Consider the following 27,592-nt stretch of genomic DNA (forward strand, 5'->3'; position numbering starts at 1 on the left):
GGAGAGAAGGGAACAGAGTAAAGAAGAGCTTCTCAGGAGGCTTCAAGCAGATACCAGCATTTTTACTGTGAAGCTGCATGGTGGCAACAAGAGTTTGCTTTATTATTTTTCCTTAAAATATGTGTATATATTGTACATTACTATGTATTGTACATTTTGCAATTAAAAAAATGTAAAACCTACCTAAGATCCAGTTGGGATAAATGACATACTTCAAGTAACACAGCTAGTAATATTAAGTAAAATTTCTGGCCCCTTATAAGTTATTCTTTCTATTACAATGTAATTTTTTTAACTTCCTCAATAACGTCTCTTATTCTTTTTTATTCTCAGTGGCCTGTTTGTACAAAGATATATGACATATTTATACATACCTCATAGATATCTGGGAAAATATATGTAAGAAACATTTTTTACGTTCTACAAACTAGAGACTCAAGTATGCATTCCTGAATAACCACATAGTTCCCTAGTGTTATATTTTAATTTGTAATTGTCTAGACAACTGCCATTTTCCTGACTGAAATGTCTTTCTCCTTTTTGCATTAATAGAATTCTTCTTTACTATAGACATATTATTTCACAAATTCCAGATTAATTTAATTCTTCTTGTTCCTGCCACAGAGATTGGCAGATAACCTAGAACCTAGGCCTGACCAAGGAGAAACCAGGCCCTTGCAGGTTAGTGATTGGTTAGGTTGGCCATGTGATCTGAGACAGGTCAATAAAAGCCCTCTTGACATGTTATGTCTGAAGAGTTGAAGCATATATTTCCCCTTTTCTAGAATTATTGTCATTAAAGACTGTGTAAGGCTAGAAGGGAGGGACCTTGTATTTTTCTTTTTATTATTAAATCATAGCTGTGTACATTAATGCTATCATGGGGCACCATACACTGGTTTTATAAACAGTTTGACACATTTGCATCACACTGGTTAATATAGCTTTACTGGCATTTTCTTAGTTATTGCCTTAAGACATGTATATTCTACATTTACTAAGTTTCACATGTACCCTTGTAGGATGCACCACAAGTGTAATCCCACCAATCACCCTTCCTCCATGCATCCTCTCCCCTCCCTCCCCTCCCTCTCCCCCTTTCCCATATTCTTAGGTTATAACTGGGTTATAGCTTTCATATGAAAGCCATAAATTAGTTTCATAGTAGGGCTGAGTACATTGGGTACTTTTTCTTCCATTCTTGAGATACTTTACTAAGAAGAATATGTTCCAGCTGCATACATGTAAACATGAAAGAGGTAAAGTCTCCATTTTTCTTTAAGGCTTCATAATATTCCATGTTGTACATATACCAAACTTTATTAATCCATTCATGGATCAATGGGTACTCGGGCTTTTTCCATAACTTAACAATTATGAATTGGGCTGCAATAAACATTCTGGTACAAATATCTTTGTTATGATGTGATTTTTGGTCTTCTGGGTATATACCTAGTAGAAGAATTATAGGATTGAATGGCAGATCTATTTTTAGATCTCTAAGTGTTCTCCAAATATCTTTCCAAAAGGAATGTATTAATTTGCATTCCACCAGCAGTTTAGAAGTGTTCCCTTTTCTCCACATCCACGCCAACATCTCTGGTCTTGGGATTTTGTGATATGGGCTCATCTTACTGTAGTTAGATGGTATCTCAAGGTAGTTTTGATTTGCATTTCTCTGATGATTAAAGATGATGAGCATTTTTTCATATGTCTGTAGGCTGTGTGCCTCTCTTCTTCAGAGAAGTTTCTCTTCAAGTCCCTTGCCCAGACTGCGATGAGATCACTTGTTCTTTTATTGCTTATATATTTGAGTTCTCTGTGGATTCTGGTTATTAAAGAATCTTTAATAATTCTCTTTCTCAGAGACATAACTTGCAAATATCTTCTCCCATTCTGAGGGCTGTCTGCTTGCTTTATTTACTGTGTTCTTGGCTGGGAAGAAGCTTTTTAGTTTGATCAGGTCCCAGCAGTGTATTTTTGAAGCTGCTTCAATTGCCTGGGGGGTCCTCCTCATAAAAAACTCGCCCAGACCAATTTCTTCAAGGGTTTTCCCTTCATTCTCTTCTAGTATTTTTATAGCATCATGTCTTAAGTTTAAATCTATAATCCAGTGAGAGTCTATCTTAGTTAATGGTGAAAGGTGTGGGTCCAGTTTCAGTCTTCTACAGGTTGCCAGCCAGTTCACCCAGCACCATTTGTTAAATAGGACATCTTTTCCCCACTGAATGTTTTTAATTGCCTTGTCAAAGATCAAATAATGGTAAGTAGCTGGACTCATCTCTTGGTTCTCTATTCTGTTCCAGATATCTACTTCTCTGTTTTTGTGCCAGTAACATGCTTTTTTGATCACTATCAATTTATAGTATAGTCTGAGGTCAGGTAGCTTGACTCCTCCTGTTTTGTTTTTATTTCTGAATAATGTCTTGGCTATTTGAGGTTTTTTCTGATTCTATATTAAATGAAGTATTATTTCTTCAAGATCTTTAAAGTATGACAGTGGAGCTTTAATAGGGATTGCATTAAAATTGTATATTGCTTTGGGTAATATGGACATTTTAACAATGTTGATTCTTCCTAGCCATGAACATGGTATGTTTTTCCATTTGTTAACATTTTCAGCTATTTCTTTTCTTAAAGTTTCATAGTTCTCTTTGTAGAGATATTTCACGTCCTTTGTTAGATAAACTCACAAATATTTCATCTTCTTTGGCACTACTGTGAATGGAATAGAGTTCTTAACTGTTTTTTTAAGCTTGACAATTGTTGGTATATATAAAGGCTACCAATTTATGAATGTTGATTTTGTAACCTGAGATGCTACTGTATTCCTTGATCACTTCTAAGAGTTTTGTAGTAGAATCCCTGGTGTTTTCCAGATATATAATCATATCATCTGTGAAAAGCGAAAGTTTGATCCATTCTGACCCTATATGGATACCCTTTATCACCTTTTCTTCCCTAATTGTGATGGCTAAAACTTCCATTACAATGTTAAAGAGCAGTGGAGACAATGGGCAGCCTTGTCTGGTTCCTGATCTGAGTGGAAATGATTTCAATTTAACTCCATTCAATACGATATTGGCTGTGGGTTTGCTGTAGATGGCCTCTATCAGTTTCAGAATTGTCCCTTCTATACCAATTTTCTTAAGTGTTGTGATCACGAAGGGATGCTGGATATTATCAAAAGCTTTTTCTGCATCAATTGAGAGAATCATATGGTCTTTGGTTTTTAATTTGTTTATGTGCTGAATTATACTTGTAGATTTATGTATGTTTAACCAGCCTTGAGACCCTGGGATAAAACCAACTTGGTCATGATGTGTAATTTGTTTGATGTGTTGCTGGATTCTGTTTATTATGATTTTGTTGAATATTTTTGCACCTATATTCATTAGTGATATTGGTCTATAATTTTATTTTCTAGTTAGATCTTTTCCTGGTTTGGCAATCAGGGTAATGTTTGCTGCATAGAACGTGTTGGGTAGTCTTCCTTCTTTTTTTACATTTTGGAACAGGTTGAGTAATATAGGTACTAGTTCCTTCTTAAAGGGTTGGTAGAATTCTGACGTGAAGCCTTCTGGTCCCGGGCTTTTCTTTTTAGGGAGGTTTTGTATAGTTGATGGTAACTAAGAACTTGATATTGGCCTGTTCAACATTTCCACTTCATTCTGGCTAAGTCTTGAAAGATGACATGCTTCCCAGTATTGGTTAATTTCCTTCATATTTTCATATTTCTGAGAATAAAGTTTCTTGTAATATTCATTAAGGATTTTTTTAATTTCTGAGGAGTCTGTTGTTATTTTGCCTATGTCGTTTCTGATTGATGAAATTAGAGATTTTACTCTTTTGTACCTGGTTAGGTTAGCCAGACGTTTGTCTATTTTACTGGCCTTTTCAAAAAACCAACTTTTCCATTTACTGATCTGTTGCATAATTCTTTTGTTTTCAATTTCATTTAATTCTGCTCTAATTTTGGTTATTTCTTTTCTTCTACTGCGTTTGGGGTTGGAATGTTCTTCCTTTTCCAGTTGCTTGAGATGTCCCATTAAGTTGTTAACTTCCTCTCTTTCCATCTTCTTGAGGAAGGCTTGCAGCGCTATAAATTTCCCTCTTAACCTCTGGATACCCACAAAGGGTATCCCAGAGGTTCTGATAATTCATGTCTTCATTGTCGTTTTGTTCCAGAAATTTGGCAATTTCATTCTTAACCTCATCTCTGACCCAGCTATCATTCATCATAAGGTGATTTAACTTCCATGTTTTTGTATGAGTATGCAGATTCCTGTTGTTACTGAGTTCAACTTTTATTCCATGGTGGTCCAAGGAGATGCAAGGAATAATTTCTATTCCTTTAAATTTATTGAGTTTAGACTTGTGACCTAAGATATGATCAATTTTGGAGTGTTCCATGAGCTGATGAGAAGTATGTGTATTCAGTTTTGTTGGGATGAAATGTTCTGCAGATGTCTGCTAAATCCAAATTTTGGATGGTTAGGTTTAAATCTAAAATTTCTTTGATAAGCTTCTTATTGGAGGATCTATCCAACACTGCCAAAGGAGTGTTGAAATCTCCAACTATTATGGAGCTGGAGGAAATCAAGTTGCTCATGTCTGTTAGAGTTTCTCTTATAAATTTAGGTGCATTCTTTTTGAGTGCATAAATATTCATAATTGAAATCTCATCCTATTGAGTATTACCCTTAACAAATATGAAGTGACCGTTCTTATCCTTCCTTACTTTTGAAAGTAAGGAAAAGCCTATTGTGTCTGCAAATAGAATTTCAACACCTGCTTTTTTCTGATTACCATTGGCCTGAAATATGGATGACCATCCTTTCACCCTGAGTCTATATTTATCTTTTAAGGTAAGATGTAGCTCCTGTATGCAGCAAATATCTGGCCTGAGTTTTTGTATCCAGTCAGCTAACCTATGCCTCTTTAGAGGGCAGTTTAAGCCATTTACATTAATGGAGAATATTGATAAATCTGGTAAAATTTGGGTATCCAGTTTTTCGAAAGTCCAGTGTACATTTTTAATTCTTTCACCATAGTGGAAGTTGGAGTTTGATCAAAAGTTTCTGAGTGAGTTTACTTTTGTGATAGAGGATTGGGGTTGTTATTATGCAGGATAGGTCTGAGAATATTCTGAAGAGCTGGTTTGGTTATGGCAAATTTCTTCAACATATGAATGTCATTAAAGTATTTAATTTCTCCATCATAAATGAAACTCAGTTTAGCTGGATACAGGAGCCAGGGTCAAAAGTTATTTTGTTTTAGGAGATTAAAAGTCGATGACCACTTTCTTCTGGCTTGAAAAGTTTCAGCAGAGAGATCTGCAGTCATTCTAATATTCTTCTCTTTGTAGGTGATGGATTTCTTACATCTTGCTGCTTTCAGAATTTTCTCCTTTATATTAACTTTAGTGAAGTTAATTATGATATGCCTGGGGGATGTCTTATTCAGATTGAGTCATGCTGGGGTTCTGAAACCATCTGTTATCCAAATGTCAGAATTTCTTGGCATGTCTGGAAAATTCTTTTTCATAATTTCATGGAGAAGGGCCTCAGAGCCTTGAGAGGCCACTTCATCACTTTCAGGGATTCCTATGAGGCAAATATTAGCCTCCTTCGAATTATCCCAGAGCTCTCTGAGAGAATGATCCATTCTTGTTCTCCATTTCTCTTCCTCTTTGATAGTTTGGGAGCATTCAAAAGCTTTGTCTTCAATGTCAGAAATCCTTTCTTCTGCTTGGTCCACTCTGTTACTGAGGGATTCTACTGTATTTTTCAGATCTTTTAGGACTGCAAATTCTTGTTTCAGTGCGTCAAAATCTGTGGTGGTTTTGTCTTTAAATTCTTTAAATTCTTGAGAAAACTTTTGAATTTCTCCTTGAATTTCTAATACTGACTTTTGAATTGCTGTTTGAATTTCTAAGTCCAAATTTTCCTCCATTCTATTAATCTTGTTTGCAATCCAAATTCTGAATTCGATTTCTGACAACTCGGCTAGCTGTTTATGAATGGGAGCTTTAGTTACATCTGCCATATCTTTCTTTGGGGGGGTTGATCTATTCTGGTTATTCATGTTACCAGAGTTTTTCTCCTGATTCCACCCCATGATTATTTTACACCATTTGACTTTTCTCCCGGAACTTTGTCAAGGACCTGTACAGTGCTACGGCCTTCGAAACTGGGGACCTGTTTGATATTGTGGGGCTAAGTGTTTCTGTCTTATTTTCAGTTGGTCTCTTTCCGACCCTAGTGAAACAGTTACTCTGGGTTGAAGTCTCAGCTGTGGAGAAATTTCAGCAATTAAGTCACCCTGCCCCCCGCAAGCAACAATTGGAAAAGGAAAATCAAACCGTTTTACAACCACACACCCAGTCAACCACTTGAATAGTCCTTGGGCGATTGGCTCAGTACAAAAGGTCCAAATCAATTGTCTCAGTCAGCACCTGTATCAGGTGGGAGAGCTTAAAAGGTCTCTGGTAACTGTATTGCTAGGGTCTGTTGACAACTCAAATATTCTGAACTCTGCCCATTTGTTTGTGGGGCACTCTGAGCAGTTTTCATGGGGTAGGGGACTCCCATCTGATTGGTGATGGATTTTGTACCTTTTGTTTATATCCTTGGGGTCACAGCTCATCTCAGAGGGGTTGATGTGTGTTCTTCAACCTTCTCTCCTGTTGCAGCTCTCATCCACCAGGTTACTTGCTAAATTTCTGTCCTTTAACTCTCCTTCTGGATGGGAGCTTCTGTGGATAGCTGGCTTCAGTCAGCCATCTTGTCTCCACCTTTGAAAATAGTTTCTTTGAAGTCGAAGCTTGCCTCAGTACAGAATATAGCAATTAGCTATCTCATCTCTCAGCTTGGCTCCCCTCCTGCAGCTTTGGTGGGTTCTTTCTGGTCGTTATCTCTCATGGAGGGACGTTTTATTATTCCTTGGCTAAAAACAGCCTCAGAATTTGCCCAACACAGAGGACAATAACGTCCAGAAACAGAGAACAAAAGAAATCAATTTCTGATGACATTATTTTGTGTCCCTGGATTCAAATAATGTAAACCAGATCTCTTCCCACTTTTGTCTTTTTAAAGAAATCTACATTTGTGTCTGCTACTTTTTACCTAAAAGTATTGACTATCTCAATTGTCCCAAAACCTAAAATCAGGAATTGAAACAGAAAATCCTAGAAGACCAAGCAAGTTAAATGGGTTGAGCAAGCCAGGGAAATCCATGCCAGATCTACATCCCCTTGTTTCCCAAAGCCCTCAAAACTCTCTACTTTGTCCCAGACAAAATAATTTTTAAAGTATGTTTTATTTAAATAATATTTTCTATGCTTTCTTCCAGCTTAGACAAATGAATAGAACACTTGGCGTTGTCAGACCTGGAGGGTTCACCCCACCAGGAAGGGCAGCTTCTAGGAGGCTACAGTAGACTCCTGTCACTCAAGCATGTGGGCCCCGGGTACATATACATATTTTCTGATTTTTTAAGAGAAAATGGAATATTTTTTGAGAAATTCCTCATTTTTAGAAATGTGGCAATTAATTTAAGTTTATTTTAAACACTGTGTGTGCCAAACAAAACACATCTGTAGTCAGCAGACAAAATGCCTCTAGGGCTCAGTAGTTTGGAACAATCCCTCATAGTAATCAGCTCCCTCAGCGTGACCTTTTAGCGATCTCTCTCTCTCTGTCTCTCTCTTTCTTTCTCTCTCCCTCTCTCCTCCCCATCCCCCACACACTTACATTAAATCATTGCTTCTGCCTTCCTTGCATTCAGTTTGACCACATCTACTTGGGGAAGTTAGAAAAATTCTTGTTAGTGAGGTGAAATGGGAAAAATTGTAAATCAATCTTTTTCAAGTTATAGGGAAAAGAGATATTCATGATTTATATTAGTTCATGGCAATTAATTATTAAGATAAAGAAAGATGAGAAGTAAATGAATAGTACTAGTCAGGAAATATATTTTAAGTCCTAGAGATACAACATTAACTCTACAGAAAATACATTATTAGATGTGAACTAGTTAAAAAGTTGTATTATTTGATCAGACATATTTTGGAATTGACTCCCCCACATGCACACTCACAAACATCATAGTTTTTAGAATAAAAGTTGTATTGATTAGAAGTAAGCAAGTCTGATTGAGTCCACAAAAGGAAGGAATTGCTTTTTCAAGAAAGACAGATGACATTTCCAAAGTATGGATATTTTTGTTGTATAAAGCATTTTTCTTTCTTACTGACACAAAGCAGAAAGGAAAACTTGGATAGAGTTTGGAAGTAATTTCCTCAGAGAAGAATGTCTAAACCCATTTTGTTCAAGAACATTAGTTGTGGATAAAAGGGGATGTATGAGCCTGTGACTCAAAGTATATGTTGGCCACAGCACATACCTCTGTGTTTTCTCATAACAGTGGCTATGTAAAGATTATAATTAAAATGAATATTAATATATGTAAATATATTTAATATTTTCCCATTAGGGATAAAGGCAAAGGGACTTACTGTGATAACATTTATAAAGTGGGTTGGTTTGTAACCCTCTCTATAACAAACTGCCAGAAGAAAACATTTGAGTCTATTTTGAAGACTGTTATGAAAGCACCCAAATAAATCAAGAAATTTGTTATCCCTTAGTAAGGATACTAAGGTGATACCTCCATAATCATGGCATATACAGAACTTCCTTAGTTATTGCTGCATTACAAACCACCCCAAAGCTTTGGGTTAAAATAATAGCTGTGTCCTGATGCTTACAAGTGCTCTCTGTGACTGGCTTTTCTGGTCTGGTCTAGGCTTCTTCATGCACCTGCAGTCAGTTTTGGGACAGTTAGGCAACAGTACTAATTTTGTCCGAGTTAGTCACATATTAGGAATCAGTCTGCTATTGATTATGGGAGGTTAGCTCCCTTCTATGTGCTCTGTCCAGCAGGAACAGTGCAGGATTGTTTTCATAACAGGGAGAGCAGAAATAACCAAAGTGCACAAGGACATAAGAGCTGCAGTCTTTAAACAGACACTTTGTCACTTTTGCCACTTTCTACTGGTCAAAACAAGTCATAGCTCAGATTCAAAGAGTAGGGAAATAAACTCCAGCTCATAATGGGAGGAATTGCAAAGTCACATTGCACAATGTGTAAATGTAGGTATGGCTGGAAAATTTTTACCATTGTTGTAATCAGTCTGCCAAACAATATCCAGCTGTGATAATGGACATGGACGTTCTTTGAATTCTGTTTTAAAGAGGAAATATAATTTATGGAAACTTTCACAGTCCATCACATGCACACATGCACACACTTATTTCTCCTAAAATTGGGGCACTTACTACAACTCCAAAACTCAAATTAAAAAAGGACCTTTCTTAAAGCAACATCAAAAGAAATACAGAGTGATGGAGGATCATTTATAAGAGTTTCTTATGTGCTCAGGCTGAAAGATGGAAAATTGCCTGTAATCAACACCATCTCATAACAAAGAGAATGTCAAGAGGAATAGAAAGCCTGTTCCGAAATCTCCTCCCAGCCAGGCCTCCACCATAGCTAGACTGGCTTCCAGCACGAGAAAGTGATGTGTCATTTTTTGGGCATATTATCTTACATTATATATATATTTTTAATTAGATGGCAGAGTCTGATGGAGCTACAGGGAAATACCAACTATCAAAAAATATAGATTCCCTATCAAGCTGTACTTGATTCAACAATTTCATTCAATCTGGGGAGACTTTTAAATCATTAATTTGTATTTCATTGGCACTACTATGTGTGAATAATTGAGTCAAATATCCTTTTGCCATTTTTGAGTATTGTTTACTTACTAAAAATGTTTACATAAGTCACAGGGGTTTGTGCATTTAAGTGTTATGAGATTTTCTTTACATTTAATTAACTATGGGACTATTTACCATGTAGTCATTAACCATATTCTTAATCCTTGGTACCATTTTTATTTTCCTTAACCCACTCTCCTAATTCCCACACAATGTCTCTCATAAAATCAAACACCGTGTCCTAAGTTCTTCAATATTAAATAAATGCATTGTTTGATTTTTCTGTAATTAATCTTCTCTTCATTTCCAATAACAATCTCGCAAGAAGAGTCATAAGTTTCCTTGCCCAAAATACAGCCTGAAATTTGTTTTATAAGTAATTTATTTTAATTTATCTGCATGAATTTTCTAAAATATAAATGTTTTATCACCACTTCTTTCACTATTTTCAATCTTAAAAATACTCCCTGAGGACTGGGGAAAGTAACACAGCATTATTAAGACATCAAAGTCTTCTGTGGCATATTCCTAGCTTACTCTTTTCATCTGGATCCAAATTTTTGAAGATCTATAAAATTCGCAACCAGCATTTCCTATTCTGGGAAATAACTGTGCTTTTTCCTGATTGACTCTAGTTTATTCTCCATATTTAATCTCTAGGGTCACTTTCTCCAAGACCATTTCCCTAACTCACTCAGTCTACATTAGGATTCTTCTCCTATATGTCTTCCACAGCTCTTACTGTCATAAATGGCCACTGCACTCATCCACAGACCCTGTATTGTTTCTCATTGTGTTTAGTAGGGATGTACATACGCATATGTGTGGCTTAAATAAATATTTGTACAATTGTTGTCATTCCTTTTTTTTTTTCTTTCTTTCTTTTTTTTTTTGAGACAGAGTCACTTTGTTGTCCGAGCAACCTCAAACTCTTGGGCTCAAGCAGTTCTCTTTTCTCAGTGTCCCAAGTAGCTTGGATTCCAGGCACCTGCCACAATGCCAGCTATTTTTTTTTTTTAATGGAGTATCACCCTTGCTCAGGCTGGTCTTGAACCTGTGAACTTAGGCAATACACCCATCTTGGCCTCCCAGAGTGCTGGTATTACAGGCATGAGCCACCATGTCCAGCCATAGTTGTTATTTCATCAATAGAAGATAGAGAACGAATCCAGGAGTACCTTGGATTTATTCTAAGAGTACCTAGATTCAAAAAATGTAGAAATGAAACATTGGATGGTTCTAAGGCAAAAAAACATAATCCTGAGTTTTAAAAACTTGTAGAGAAAGAGTTGTAGGAAATCCAGGTCATCTAGTTCAATCCTACACACTGCAATGTCTTACTAATGTCTTCATGTCTATCCTCAGTGTATTCTTAGTTGTGTTTTATGAAGGATGATTTAGAGAGTTCTTAATATGTCTGAATTTACTACAACACTATCCTTACACTGTTTAAATATGAGCATTATTTTTAGAACATCCTTAAAGTTGATATTTCCTTGTTAACTTCACTATAAACAAAACCAAAACCAAATTCTCCAAAGACAGATTGCAAAATGTCTGCAAAATTGACTTTATTAATAGAAATAAGATAATTAGCCATTTGAAAGGAATGAAAATAAAATGAAATTATGAAAAAAGTCAAATAGCCTTTTTCATTATACATACATTATTGTAAAAACTCATCTTTGTTTACTACTTAAGTTGATTAGATTGTTATGAATTCAATCATAGTCTTAATCTATATACCATAACAATGATTTCCAGAATAATTCAATCATAAACTGAGGGTGAATGATAGCCACTCGATTTTTAATCACTTTAGAAATCTATAAACACAGATGGTATTGAAATATAAAATACATTAATGCCTATAAAATAGTAATAGTTCTTTCTATAAATAAAGTCCCCTCCATTGCCAGGCTTAAGAGATATTTTAATAGAATTTAATTTACTGTCATTCAAAACAATAAACAGTAACTCTGACATAAAATTTTTATTTTATTTTTCCCTATGCATATTTAGTAATTCTTGGTGTATTAGTTCTAACTTCTATAACAGAGTATTGTATATTGTGTAGCTTTATAAATAAAATTTATTTTTTGAAGTTCCGGAGACTGTAAACCCAAGATCATGGTTCCAGTATGGACAGATTTTGGTAAGAGTCCTCTTCTGGGTTGTAGACTACAGATTTTCTGCACAGTGGAAAGAGAGTAAGAGAGATCCCTGGGGTCTCTTTTAAGGGCACTAATCTCATTCATAAGGGTTTCACCCTGATGAACTAATTACTTACAAAAGAACTCCCCTCCTAATATCGTCACCTGTAGGGGATGATGATTTTAGCATGTGAATTTTAGGGGAAGACATTCAGTTTTTTTTTACTTGGCAGTTTGCTTTATTTTTGGAACATGTGATTTACCCATTTTGACACATATGTCAGCAAATTATCCATTGTTTTTCCTTCCTATTATCTCCCTCCCACCTCTACCCCCTAGATCCCCCACCATAAAATATTTTGTCTTTTAACTTCCCCAATTTTCTTCTTCTCTCTCTCTCTCTCTCTTTTTTTTTTTTTCTTTTTCATTGTTGGGGATTCATTGAGGGTACAAGGAACCAGGTTACATGAATTGCATTCATTAGGTAAAGTCCCTCTTACAGGTTTGGCACCTATAGCTCAAGCAGCTAGGACACCGGCCATATACACCTGAGCTGGTGGGTTTGAATCCAGCTAGGGCGTGCCAAACAATAATGACACCTACAACCAAAAAATAGCCAGGCATTGTGGTAGACGCCTGTAGTTCCAGCTACTTGGGAGGCTGAGGCAAGAGTATCACTTGAGCCCAAGAGTTTGAAGTTGCTGTGAGCTGTAATGCCAGAGCACTTTACCCAGGGTGACAGCGTGAGATTCTGTCTCAAAAAATAAATAAATAAAAAAGTCCCTCTTACAATTGTGTCTTGCCCTCAAAAGGTGTGTCATACTCCCCAATTTTTCTTAAAAGATAATGGGAAAATGCCGCATGTGAAAATTGTTGCATTATTCAACTAAAAGTAATTGTCAAAAAATCGAAGGACCTACATTGACCCAAAAGCTGCATGAAATGGGAAAGTAGGGGTGAAGGGAAGCATTTTGTTAGAGATTTTGCAGGAGATACTGTAGTAGATACAGAATGTACCAAAAATGAGCTAATATTTTTGAGTAGTGCCAAGTGTAAAATATGTATAAAAAAAGTTGCAGAGATGAAATATAGACATCTCTATGTGATTTTATTAGCACAGTTAGTAATTATTGGAATTATTTTCTGTAATGTGCATCTGTAAAAACAACCTCACTCGACTTCAGCACACCCTTATGTAAAGGTAAGCAAGTTTGCTAATTTCATAAAATTCTACCTAAAATAGACTTAAATGATAGGAAAAGGTGTACATTCAAACATAGAAGAAATCACGCTCAAGATGCTCTAGGCGAGACCCGGTATGCTGTTTCCACTTCTTGGTGCTCTTCTTGGTCCTGTTCTTCGTTTTGAAAAGTCATTTTATCAGGTTCATAGTGAAATGGTCTTGGATTAAAGTATGTATTTGTCACTGCCTGAGAACTTTAAAGTTATGATGGATGAAAGGAAGAAAGAAGGAAAAAGAAGGAAAGAAGGAAGGAAAGGAGGGACAGAGTGAAAGAAGGAAGACAGGAAGAAAGGAAGGAAGGAAGGGAGGGAGGGAGGAAGGGAGGAAGGAAGGAAGAAGGAAGGAAGGAAGTCAAATATTCTGTAGGCAGTTAGGGCAGGGGACAGAAGAAGATCAATAGGATAAGAAAGTCACAAGAATGTCAATACCCTCTTAGCTAATATAAATGTAACCAACAGGACCCTTAATTAGTTTACTTTAGCCATATCATCTTTATCTAGGGTAAAAGGGGGGATGTGTTTAATTGGGGCATGTGCATAGTTGAGGCAACAGTTTCCTGTAAATGAACTACCCTCATTAACATAGTAAAATCCATTCCCGTCAGTTCCATGACAATTTAGAAATACCATGGAGGTGCCTGAGAACTTTAAATTTCCAAATTTTCTTGAGTTCTTGCTGGACAAGGCAGCACTTCCTATTCCCCAGGGAGCCAGATCTCCTTTCCATAAAAACTTTACTCTGAGAAGGTTACGCCATAAACTGATGCTATTTCTCCTCAAGAATAATCTCTTTCCACATATATATACTTGGTGTTCTACTGAATTCACACATAGGCCTCTGGAAAGAGACACATTGACCAAAAATGTTCTATATCAGCAAATTCTGATGAGTACTTTGGAGAGCATTGTAAAGGTGTTGGTCAATGTAGGGAAAAGATAGGTCAGTTCATCAGGTGGAATTCATTAAAGGGTATGCACAAAACTTTGTTTTTCAATGTCTTGGCTCCCGCACCTGTGACGTATTATCAATAGTCAGTTAGATGACTGATCATAACCGGGACTCATCAATTGTTACAATCAATGGAGTTGAATGCAGCAACTTCAAAGCACAGGTTTAGGAATGAATTCATAGGCTACTGAAATGCCTATGCTGGACTGGATCTATTAGAAGCAATTTGCTCCTCCAGTCCTATAAGGGTTCAAAAAGTACTTTTTTCCTAAAAGCACTAAAAAATACCTTGGAGAGAGGGTAGAGCAATGGTATATTTGAAAAGCTCTGTGCCAGTTCTATTACGCAAGCTATGATGACAATGGGTAATCCTTTAAAGGGATGTGTTCCTTTATCTCAAAAGGAAAATGAAGATTCCAAAAGGCTGGAGATCGGATGGTGCCATGGATCATTTAATGCTCAGAGACAAGGTGGGTGCTCGTGCAACTTAAGCCATAGACACAAAAATGTAATCTGGTGGTTTCAAAGTTTCCCGTGCATTAGAATCACCTGCCTGTTTTTCCCTCTGCTAACCTTGCTCACTCTGCATTCTCTCTTCTGTGAATCCTGGAGATGGCAAAAGGATCATAAATTCAGAGAACTCTGTCTTGGCCCCTGATTTTCTTTAAGGTAAATTTCCAAAAAGAAGTGAATGGATAAGAATTGTTTTCTCTTGACTAACATCCATTTTCAAGTTTATTCATTATTTCTACTTTTAAAAACAACTCTTTTCTACTCATTTATACAGTTGCCCTCCTCTCTTTCTGGCTCTTAGTCACTTTTTTCAGGTTGAGTGAAATATCTATCAAATATCATTATTGTCCTCAATCTGCAACAGCTCCCATCTCTCATATATTGCCTGAAATTGCCTTCTTATAAATTACCCAAGAACTCTGTCAACTCCAACAGCCTTTCTAGTTCTCATTATTTTCTTCATTTTCCAGAGTTTGAAACTGTTGCCTAAATGCAGTGGCTTTCTCTTTCTTTTCTTCTGTCCCTGGTTATATTTCCTCCTCATGGCTTCTTAACTCTAGATATTCTCTCAGAGGTAGCTCTGATTTAATCCTGTGCTTAATTTGTAAGAAAGCTTATTCTTGCTCACTGCAGGTGACTCTTGCAAAGTTAAATTCACTGTTACCTATTTAGAAATGCAACCTAGAATCTGTTATTACAATTCAAATGCCTACTGCAATTTTTTATTTGGGACATTGCCAATAACGTTGCCATAGTTTCAAATTTCCTGTTCAAAAAGTAATATTTGTTTTCCTTTTCAAGCAGAGTGCAGTTATGTGACTTTGTTATTCAAAATGTGTCTCTTAATCTCCCACTTTCTTTACATTCCCTGTTTCACGATTCCTTCCATCTTTCACGGGGATTAATACTATAACCTCTTCACTAATCCTGTTTTCAGTCTCTCTCACTCCTTTTCCATAACGTATGGCCACCTGATTAATCTTTCAACAACACTGATTTTATTAAAGTATGCTCTGTACACAAACATGCCCTCAGGATAAAATTTGAACTCAGTGGGTGTACCTTTCAAATTCCTTTCTTATCTAACTCTTGCCACAGGTAAGTGCATCACTTAGTAACACAGGAAAATGCCCTGAGCATTGGCAGTTTTTCTAAGTGTACATTCATATATGCTATTATGGTAAATATGTTGATATATTTTTATAGTTAAATATTTATAGAACTTTCCTTTTAGTATTGAGATTATCATTAACTAATTTCATTTTTATGCTTTTCATTACCTTTAGAATTTTCTGCAAAAAAACCTAGTTATTCATATAATATAAATAGATATATGATTAATAAAAACATTATGAATCTGTTTTAAATAGATTTATATATTTCTATCTTATAAATCTTTTTGAAAGTTTTTACAATTCACCTTATTTCTTATTACTTTTATTTTATGTTATCATTCTACGGCTATTATTAATGAGCTAACTTTGTGGTTTCCATCCAGACGTTTAGTGCTAGTGTTATAATCAAAATATGGCTCCAAGATATTATGTGAAATCCTACGTATCATAAAAGGTTTTCTGCCCTTTGCTGTAAACACTCCAGGCTGTTTTGTCAACATCCTTAGGAAGCACTGTTTAATTTTTTCTGTGGATTATTTCTGGATCTCTTATTACTAACCCTTGGATTGATCATCAAATGTCTAGGTGCAAAAAGATGGGATCAAAACTGATTTTTCCCTTTAGTGGTTACTTTGATACTTGGAATGAAAAAGCCTGTTATTTCACCTTCATTAAATCTTTAAAAATCTACTTTCTGTTTCATACAAAGAGAAACCGGAAAAGAAGTAGGCCTGAAGGACTGTCACTTCAGTCATACAAACAGGTTTTCATTATCCACACTGACGTGCTGTACGGGCTTTGGCTCAAAAGAAGCAGCACGAAGAAAGGACACAAGAAACAGCCTGTGACTCAAATGAGCTAAGAGATAATTTCTGAATACATATTACATATCTAGCTTGGGATATTACCCTACTTATTCTAATAAGAGCATTACTTACGCTATTTAGTTTCTTTGAAAATATCACTGAACCAATTGACAGTCCTACAATGATATGTAACACTGTCAGTCTCCTTTTGAGTAATGTTATTTTCCAAAGTACATTTATGATGACAGCAAAACCTCCATTCCTATCCCCTTTTTCTCTTTCATGCTGAAATCTATATTTCATAGTATCTGGATGTCCAAAAGCTTTCTCAGACTTAGTAAAAACTAAACTGAACTTTTTACCTTCCCTAGAAAGTTTATAACTTTTCCTGTTTCCTATCTCCAAGAATAATATCAGAACTGTCTAGATCCCAAAAATGTGGAAACTTCAAAGTCATCCTCCAATAGGATCGCTCTCATTTCTCCCCAAGGCAATTAATCAAGTCGTGTTAATTTTATGTCATCGACGTCTTTTGATTCTGTTTTTCTTTCTGATGCTATCATTGTTTTATATCTATCTTCCGTAAGCTCTCCAATACTGCTTGGCAATGGCATCTGAAACTCCAACATAATTTTTATGCAGCCACTAAAATTACATTCATTTTAAAAAAGAAAAAATGTTAAAGTCAATGTCTTACTTAATATCTATTATTACCTTCCAATGAATAAAAGTCAGATTCCTTAATAACATGACATACAAGCTCTCTACAATCTACTTCTTCAAACTAGTTTTCTATCTTCCTATTTTACTCTTACTACTATCAAGTCAAAGCTCTCTCAAAAACCCTCCCAGCGTTTTTCAACCCGTGGGTCGTGACCCTTATGTAACAATGAAAATACATCCTGCATATCAGATATTTACATTACAATTCATAACAGTAGCCAAATGACAGTTATGAAGTAGCAATGAAAATAATTTTATGGTTGGGGGTCACCACAACATGAGGAACTATATTAAAGGGTCATGGCATCAGGAGGCATTAGGAAGGCTAAGAACCATTGCTCTAACCCAAGGCCAGCACCAACTGTGAGATGCAAAACTGGGTCATTTGACTGGCCCAACCCCAATCAAGCCTCTAGCTGACAATGGTCCATCCATCACTACATGGAGGAAACAAAACTAGTCCAGCTAAGCCCTGTCAACCCCAGATAATTCTGACAGATGATAAATAGTAATTGTTATTGTAAGTCATTGAAATTTAAGTGATTTCTACATACCAATGGATAACTGAGGTAATTATTAAGAATCCAAAAAGGCTTCATTAACTATTTGTGTATAACATTGGTTAAATCCAAGCAGATTTTGAATATATGAGTATTCCTCACTCCATCCCCAAATTCCATCTTTAAAATTTGCTTCTTTTATTTATCATATTTATTTATTTTAGAGATGGAGTCTCACTCTGTCACCCAGGCTAACTCATAGCAACCTCAAATTCCTGGGTTCAAGTGATCCTCCTGCTTCAGCCTTGGGAGTAGCTGGGACTACAGATGTCCATTACAACACCTGGGTAACTTTTCTATTTTTAGTAAAGACAAGGTCTCGTTCTTGTTCAGGCTTGTCTCAAACTAAAGTGATCCTCCCACCTCAGACTCTCAAAGTTCTAGAATTATAGGACTGAACAACTGTGCTGATCATTTTACTTATTAATTATAATGAAAGAAATATTTTCTAAACTCTTTGTCTAGGAACTTTGAAACTTAGAATGAAAATTTGTTTTTTTTTTATTGTTTTTTATTAATCATAACTTTGTACATTGATGCATTTATGGGGTTCAGGGTACTGCTTCTATATACAATGTGAAATGCTTATATTGAACTAAGTAACACATCCATCACAATTATACTCATTTCTTAATAGTTTTGAAATGTTCCATTGCATCATGCACATTAGGTGGGGTCCTCCCAAATATCTTCCCTCCTCCCATATTTCCCCTCTCCTCCCCTCTCTCTCCTCTTCCCTTCTGTTTTCTGGACTATAGGTATGTTTTGACATTCATACGAGTGTGTAGGTGGTTATATGTTGATTTCATAGGAGTATTGAGTACATTGTATACTTTTTTTTCCATTCTTGAGATACTTTACTAAGAAGAATATGTTCCAGCTCCATCCAGGTAAACATAAAAGATGTGAAGTCTCCATCTTTTTATGGCTGCATAGTATTCCATGGTGTACATATACCACACTTTGTTAGTTCATTCATGGGTCGATAGACACTTGGGCTGTTTCCATGTCTTGACAATCATGAATTGGGCTGCAATAAACATTCTGGTGCAAATGTCTTTGTTGTGAAATAATTTTTGATCATCTGGGTATATACCTAGTAGAGGAATTGCAGATCAAATGGTAGGTCTACTTTTAGTTCCGTGAGTGTTCTCCTAACTTCTTTCCAAAAATGTCATATTAGATTGCATTCCCACCAGCAGTGTAGCAGTATTCCCTTCTCTCTGCATTCACGCCAACATCTGTAGTTTTGGGATTTTTTGTGTGGGCTAATCTTACTGGAGGTAGATGATATCTCAAAGTTTTGATTTGCATTTCTCTGATGATTAAGAATGATGAGCATTTTTTCATGTGTTTGTAAGGCCATGTGTCTTCATCAGAGAAGATTCTGTTCAAGTCTCTTGCCCACATAGAAATATGGTTATTTATTCTTTTCTTATTGATGAGTTTGAATTATCTGCAGATTCTAGTTATCAGACCTTTGTCAGAAACATAACCTGCAAAAATCTTGTCCCATTCTGAAAGGTTGTTTGTTTGCTTTACTTAACTGTGCTCTTGGCTGGGCAAAACCATTTAGTTTGATCAGATCTCAGTAATGTATTTTTGGTGTTGCTTCAATTGCCCTGGGAGATTCTCCTTATAAAATATTCTCCCAGGCCAATTTCTCTCTCCTGGGCATTGGCTGTGCCTTGCAGGGAAATGTGCTCAACATAACAAAAAGGGGAAGGTATACAACTGGGAGCATCTCTCTGGGGAAGCGTGAGATGTGGAAGTCAGAGACCCCTGGGAGGACATTCCCTGGCTCCATCCTCCACATTGTAGATTTCCTGGGAGGGTTTGACATACAAAGAAGCAGGAGTCCATCCCCATGAAGCATGCAGGACGAGAATGAAAACCAACTCCTGGAGAAAGGGCAGTTTATGTCCAACTCTGAGGATAGACTGGGCCTTCATGGGATTGGAGGGGAGAAGGGAACCACTCCAGAGAAAGGCCCCAGAGTGGGGCTCCTTGCCCCTCCCCAACATGGCTCCTTCAGAATCTTCTCCCCAGGCCCAGTCAGAGTCTGTCCTTCTCTCTGGCTCCAGGCCATCAAGATCCTCCAGCAGCTGCAGCTGCTCCAGGTGACTACCGATAATTTCCACTTTGAACCAGACAAAAAATTTCAGTCCTGATTCCAATCCATGAAGCGACTGGACCAGAATGTCAGGTGAGGGCCTACAAGGTTGGCAGAGGGTAGAGGGCCCTTTGTGCGTCTCTGCTCAGGTCTATTTCTGGTGGCCAGCTACAAAGAGCCTGTGGCCCTGGTTCCCTGGTCACCAACTGTCCCTGGTGCATGGTGATTTCTGGAAGCCAGGAGTCTAGGCCTACAAGGCAGACCCTGGCAGGGGGACCTGAATTTGGTTCCTGGTGTGCTCATAACTGCCTCTCTGTCCTGAAGCCACAACTTCTCCCATAAGCTACAGCCACCATTTGAATAGGCCAACAACAACATCAAGGCCAAGGAGACCTGTCCTGGGACTGTGTCCACATTTGAGTTACATTTATTTATTCTCTGCTGCCACTCCCTTAAGGCACCCTTTATTTACTCTTCCCTTCCTCCCCCTTGAAAGTTGTTTATTTACTCTGCCCTTTCCTGTTATCTATATAAGGATATTGCTTGCTCCTCATCCCTGTTTTGTGTGTGTGTGTGCATTTGTTTGTTTGTTTTATTTTTATTTATTTATGTTTTTTATAGACAGAGTCTGACTTTATCACCCTTGGTACAGTGCCGTGGTATCACAGCTCACAGCAACCTCCAACTCCTGGGCTTAGGTGATTCTCTTGCCTCAGCCTCCCGAGTAGCTGGGACCACAGGCGCCCGCCACAACAGCTGGCTATTTTTGTTGTTGTTGTTGCAGTTTGTCCAGGGCCAGGTTTGAACCCACCACCCTTGGATATGGGGCCAGTGCCCTACCCACTGAGCCACAGGTGACCTACCCTTCATCCCGGGTTTTTACTTAAAGTAGTAATTATATGTTATACATTGTTATCATTCTTCATTGTGTTTTTCTGTATAGATTTTGTAGATATATTCTGTATAATTTTGAGAGTGTGCTCTGTCAACGCATGGATGCCACAGACATGAAACTCTATGATCTGAGGCTGTTGAATATCTATGTGAACTGAAAGTAGCTGTGTGGAGCTCCATTTCTTCTGTATAGAGTTTCTGCAATGACAGCCTCATGAATGACATCTGGAGGATTGTCTGGTATCTGCTTCCTAATCATTTTTTTTCTCCTCCACTTCCTGGCATGGATTTAGAACACTTCCCAACTGACCTCATGTCACCAGTTTCACCCTGATACCAGCACCAGACAAAACACAATTTGATCTTTCCTATTAAAAGTGGATGTGTATCACCATTTGTCTTCAATTCTCATTCTCCACCTATGGTGGCTGAGAAGGGGGAGGAAAAGGAGAGGTTGGTCCAGCTGAAAAGAGTGGCTTACAAAAGAGGTGGATGGGTTCCCCCATGGTGGTAAAGTTTGTCCTGCCGACTCCACTCTGGAAATAAAGATGGCCTGAAAGTTGATAAAAATGCCAGAACAGATGTTTTTTAGAGTTCAGTTGTCATAGAACAATAGATTTTGGAGGACCTGATGATCAATAACAGCTTCATTGGTGCTGCCCAAGCCACATTTTCTGGACCAGGGAACCATTCTACACCATCGTGGCTGAGATGGTCTGGATTAGACCAGTAGTAACCTTTTCTCAAATCCTATTAATTACTTTGCTAGCAGCACCACCACCCTAAATGTACCCTACATGGTGTTTCTCACCAGCTGCTCCACGTACTTTAAGCATCTTCTCTTTTCATTTGACTTTAGAGTACTAATGATTTTAACTCCTCATCACCAAAACCTAAGGGCCTGTGGGTTGGAGAAACTTCACTTTTGAAAAAAAAAAATTAAGATTTTCCAAAGAAGGTCCTATTTCTCCTTGCTCATGCTATTGTTGGGGGAGAGTAAATACCCCTGTTTTTTGTTCTATTTCTTTGTTTTATTTTGTTCTGAAGTGTGTAATGGAATGTAATGGTAAGGTGGGATTCCAGCACCAGACTGTCCAGATTCTGTCCCCAGCTCTGTTACATACTCTTTGTGTGACCTCGGGAATATTACTAAGCAATGGCTCCTTTGCCTTCATTATCAAATGAAGAATGTGTTAATAAAATTGTTGTGGGTATTAAATGGGTTGATAGTTATTAAGTGCTTTGAACAGTGGTTGGCACATTGTGTCACCCTTGCAATTGCTGAGTGTCATAAGAACAGTTCTCATTTAAACTTCGGGGTCTTTAAGTAATATTGGTGTTTTAAAAATATTAGTCCTATTTTTAAGCCCAGAGAGGAATAACAGTAGACTCTTTAAAAAAGTGAGAGGCTTGGGTGGCATCTCTGGGTCAAGGAGTAGGGTGGTGGCCCCATATACCAGGGGTGGAGGGTTCAAAGCTGGCCCTGGCCAAAAACTACAAAAAAAAAAAAGTGAGAGGCTTTAGGTGAGATGAAAATTTGGCTGGGCACGGTGGCTCACGCTTGTCATCCTAGCCCACTGGGAGGCTGAGGTACATGGATTATGTGAGCTTAGGTGGTGGAGACCAGGCTGAGCAAGAGTGAGACCTTGTCTCTACAAAAAGTTAACAAATTAGACAGGCACGTGGTGAGCACCCGTAGTCCCAGCTCCTGGGGAGGCTGAGGAAAGAGGATCAGATCATTTGAGCCCAGGAGTTTGGGGTTGCTCTGAGCTCTGACACCATGGCACTGTAGCCTGGGGCAACAATGTAAGACTCTGTGTAAAAAACGAGAAAACTTACAGAGGTGTGTCACCCTCACTGCACCACCCCATGCATTCTTTTTACTTGCAACCTCTTCCCTAGCACAGCTTAGCAGCTACCCTAAAACTTGGGGACAAAGTCAAAGCCTATTCAATCTTTCAGTTTAGTTGACCTTCTGGCTACAGGCCAATGAACATAAATACATTCAGAAATGAAATCAGATGATTGCTCCAATGATATATTGACCAACACCAATAATAATAATGCAACAAAAGTAACATTCACATTGTCAAATAAGAGTATGTCTATTTTATAATGCTTTGACTCTGAGGTTCAGTATGGAGTCATCAGTTAACTTCTTATTTTTTTTCCAAAGTCTCAAAATATAGACAACCAATATTTATAAATAAAAATAAGAGATAATTTCGAAATTGTGAAATAATCAGAATCCCACTGGTGCTTTCCCAGGAGGCAGTGCCGCTCACCACTTGCAGCAAAACTATCACTGAGTTTTCAAATGAAGGGGGCAAAAAAAAACCTCCACAGGCTTGTGCTTACATAAACAGTAAAACTTCTAAATAGTGCATCAAAGACCAGGGGGCCTCAGTGTGTACATGCAGTTGGGTCCAAGGACGCTTGAGGAGCTATACAGTGGTTGCTGTGGCAAGGGAGCTTAATTTTAAGGTTTTACACCATGGTCTTTGAGCATTTCAAGCCCAATGAGCAGTTTTTTGTTTTTTGTTTTTTCAGTGAATTATATAATATCAGTCACAGGAATTGGCAGGAATGGAAGATAAGGAGTTCCTAAGACAACATTCAACACACACACACACACACACACACACATAACTTTATAGGAGCATAATTGCATATAATGTTTTTAGAAAATATTTCATTTTTTCCTCTACTCTGTTTTAAGAAGTCGTTTTCAATGGCAATTTTCTCACACTTTATGCCGTTTGTAAGGTTATTGTAAAGGTTCCTTCTTTTAAATATCTCTGACAATAGTGGCTATGAATGATCTCTAATCCTCTCTCATCAATGATTTCACTAATGAACTGTAAGTAAATCGATCACAGAGACCTCAGGACAAGAGAATTTTTTAATTATTTTATTCCATGTACAATATTGCAAAAGTATGAATTTGAATATATAGAGGTCTACACACATAAGGTTAGCTAAAGAGACGAATATCACAGTCATATTGTGATTTTAGTTACAAAGAGCCAATGGGCTGGGAGTGAAATGGTTTCCCAAAGGAAGCAAACAATGGACAAGACTCCCAGAATTAGAAGTGAGAATGATTTCATTTGTAATAAAATACCTCTCTTGTAAGTCAAATCCATAAACTAAGTTAAATAAGGGGTCTTTTCCCCACTGAATATTTTTGATAGGCTTGTCGAAGATCAAATGACAATAAGTAGCTAGTAGAGTAGTTCATCTCTTGGTTCTCTATTCTGTTCCATAAATCTACTTGCCTGTTTTTGTGCCAGTATTATGCTGTTTTGATCACTATAGATTCACATATATATATATATTCATACATATATGTATTTTTTTACATATACATGTGTTAATTTGGTTTCCACTGTTTGTGTTCACAAAATTAAAGAGGCTTAAAGTTTGATATCAATAACAATGTTTAAGATAAGAACTAGAAACAAAAACCTCATAAAGAATGAATGAACATAAATACATTCAGAAATGAAATCAGATGATTGCTCCAATGAAATATTGACCAACACCAATAATAATAATGCAACAAAAGTAACATTCACATTGTCAAATAAGAGTATGTCTATTTTATAATGTTTTGACTCTGAGGTTCACTATGGAGTCATCAGTTAACTTCTTATTTTTTTTCCCAAAGTCTCAAAATATAGACAACTAATATTTATAAATAAAAATAAGAGATAATTTCAAAAACATATCATGCCAAATCTTATAGACAATATAAAAAGAAGAAATACTTCAAAATCATTCTACTTCATCTGTATAAACCTGTTAGTAAAATTGGAAAAAATATATTATTAAAAAGGGAAAATTACAAACATGTTTCACTTAAAAATGAGGATGCAATATCCTAAACAACATATTAACAAGTTGAATTAAAAATTAATGTTTAAGTAATGTAGTTTGGTCAAAATTAAATTCAATTCATGTAAGAATTAGTCACTATTTTCTTTTCTTTTCTTTTTTTTCTTTTCCTTTCACTCACCGCCTCCCTCTCTGTCTGCTGTCCCCTTCCCCCATGCCCCACCATGTCATTAATTGTCATTAATTGTCCTTATATCAATGTTGAATACATGAGATGCATGCTTCTCCATGCCTGTGTTGCTTCACTAACAATACTAACAATAATGTGTTCCACCTCCATCCAGGTTAATACAAATGCTACAAAATCTCCATTTTTTTAATGGCTGAATAATATTCCATGGTATACATATACCATGGCTTATCAATCCATTCCTGGGTAGAAGGGCATTTAGGCTGTTTCCACAGTTTAGTGATTGTAAATTGAGCTGTGATAAACAGTCTAGTAGACTTTATAATAAAAGGGGTTTTTTTTGTTTGTTTGTTTTGTTTTTACTTCTGGATAGATGGCCAGTAATGGGATTGCAGGATCAAATGGGAGGTCTAGGTTGAGTTCTTTGAGGTTTCTCCCAACTTCCTTCCAAAAAGGTTGTATTAGTTTGCAGTCCCACCAGCACTATAAAAGTGTTCCTTTCTCTCTACATCTGCACCAGCATCTGCAGTTTGAGATTTTGTGATATGGGCCATTCTCATTGGGATTAAATGATATCTCAGGGTGGTTTTAATTTGCATTTCTCTAATAATTAGGTATGATGAGCATTTTATTATATATTTTTTAGCCATTTGTCTGTCTTCTTTAGAGAAGGTTCTATTCATCTCTCTTCCCCATTCATGTATGGAATTGTTGTTTTTTTTCTTGTGGATTAATTTAAATTCTGTATAGATCCTAGTTATTAAGCATTTGTCTGATTCAAAATATGCAGATATCCTTTCTCCTTGGGTTGGTTGTCTGTTTGCTTTGGTTGTTGTCTCTTTGGCTGTACAGAAACTTTTCAGTTTAATTAAATCCCATTTGTTTATTATTGCTGTTGTTGCTATTGCCATGGCAGTCTTCTTCATGAAGTCTTTCCCCAGGCCAATATCTTCCAGTGTTTTTCCTATTCTTTCATTGAGGATTTTTATCATTTCATGTCTTAAATCTAAGTCTTTTATCCATCTTGAATCAATTTTTGTGAGTGGAGAAAGGTGTGGGTCCAGTTTCAGTCTTTTACATGTGGATATCCAATTCTCTCAGCACCATTTATTGAATAGGGAGTCTTTCCCCCAGTGGATGCTCTTGTTTGGTTTATTGAAGTTTAGGTGGCTGTAAGTTTCTGGTTTCACTTCCTGGCTTTCTATTCGATTCTAAACGTCTGTATCTCCATTTTTGTGCCAGTATCATGCTTTCTTGACCACTAAGGTCTTGTAGTACAGCCTAAAATCTGGTATGGCGATGCCCTCAGCTTTGTTTTTCTTACTAAGAACTGCCTTAGCTATAATGAGGTGTTTTCTGTTTTTATATAAAATGCAGAATCATTTTTTCCAAGTCTTGAAAATGGGATCCTGGTATTTTAATAAGGATGGAGTTGAATCTGTAGATTGCTCTGGGACGTATAGACATTTTAACAATGTTGATTCTTCCCAGCCATGAGCGTGGGGTGTTCTTCCATTTGTTAAAGTCCTTTCCTTTTTAGGGTTTCATAATTTTCTTTATAGAGGTCCTTCACCTCTTTTGTTAGCTATATTCCTAAGTATTTCATTTTCTTTGGGGTTATGATGAAAGCAGTTGTGTCCTTAATTAACTTCTCTTCTTGGCTGTTGTTGGCATATACAAAGGCAACTGACTTGTGGACATTGATTTTATATCCTGAGACATTACTGTATTTTTTGATGACTTCCAAGAGTCTTATGGTTGAGTCTTTAAAGTTCTACAAGTATAAGATCACATCATCAGCAAAGAGGGAGAGTTTGACCTCCTTTACTCCCATTAGGATGCCTTTATTTTCTTGTCTTGTCTAACTCTATTGCTGAGGGATTCTACTGTTCTTTGGAGCTCCTCAGCTAACTTTTTCATTTCCTTGACCTCTGCTATCCCAGAGACTCTGAGGACCTACTTGGTGAGAATGCACAAGCTAGCTCTGTTTTGATATTAACCAACCTGTATCCTATCCTTAGAAGCCATGGTATTAGGTTAAATCTTGTCTGTGAAGAAATACAAACAACTTCGGCACCCAGCACCCACCTTTCATTTCTTTCTGCTACTGAACTTTGAAAGCCAATCTCAGACTGTTCCTGAGTGGACAGCCCAGACGCAGGTTCCAATTAAATTGTCTCAGGTGGTGCAAACCCTCCTCAACAGAGAGGGATTCAAGGGTCTCCAACAGCACAATTGGAGCCAGGGATCCATGCCCCCACCTGCCAGACTCAGTCCAAACTCTTGTTGGACAAGACTCCCAGAATTAGAAGTGAGAATGATTTAATTTGTAATAAAATACCTCTCTTTTAAGTCAAATCCACAAACTATGGATAGATACCTCTTCATATCCCGAGATAGGAGAGCACCGTTATACAAGCAGAAGGTACTTCATGTTATTTCTTTATGATGATTGTGTTAACCACCTCTCCTAGTGTCACCCAACTAATGAAAAGAAAAGCTAAAGGATATGAGTTCTACCCTAAAAGCAACCCTATCTCCTAGACCCTACTACTTTGTTATGCTTTCCTCCTTCCGTTGGTTGAAGTTTCTGAATTAATAAAACCTTCTCACCACAGCCAATGAGTTCTCTGATCACTGACATTGGGCATTTCTGTTCCCTTCCCTGTGGCCCTGGTCCTCTCTCCTGCCATCTCTCTAGGTGATGCTGGC

Source organism: Nycticebus coucang, chromosome 3, assembly GCF_027406575.1.
Source record: "Nycticebus coucang isolate mNycCou1 chromosome 3, mNycCou1.pri, whole genome shotgun sequence".
NCBI classification, from domain to species: Eukaryota; Metazoa; Chordata; class Mammalia; order Primates; family Lorisidae; genus Nycticebus; species Nycticebus coucang.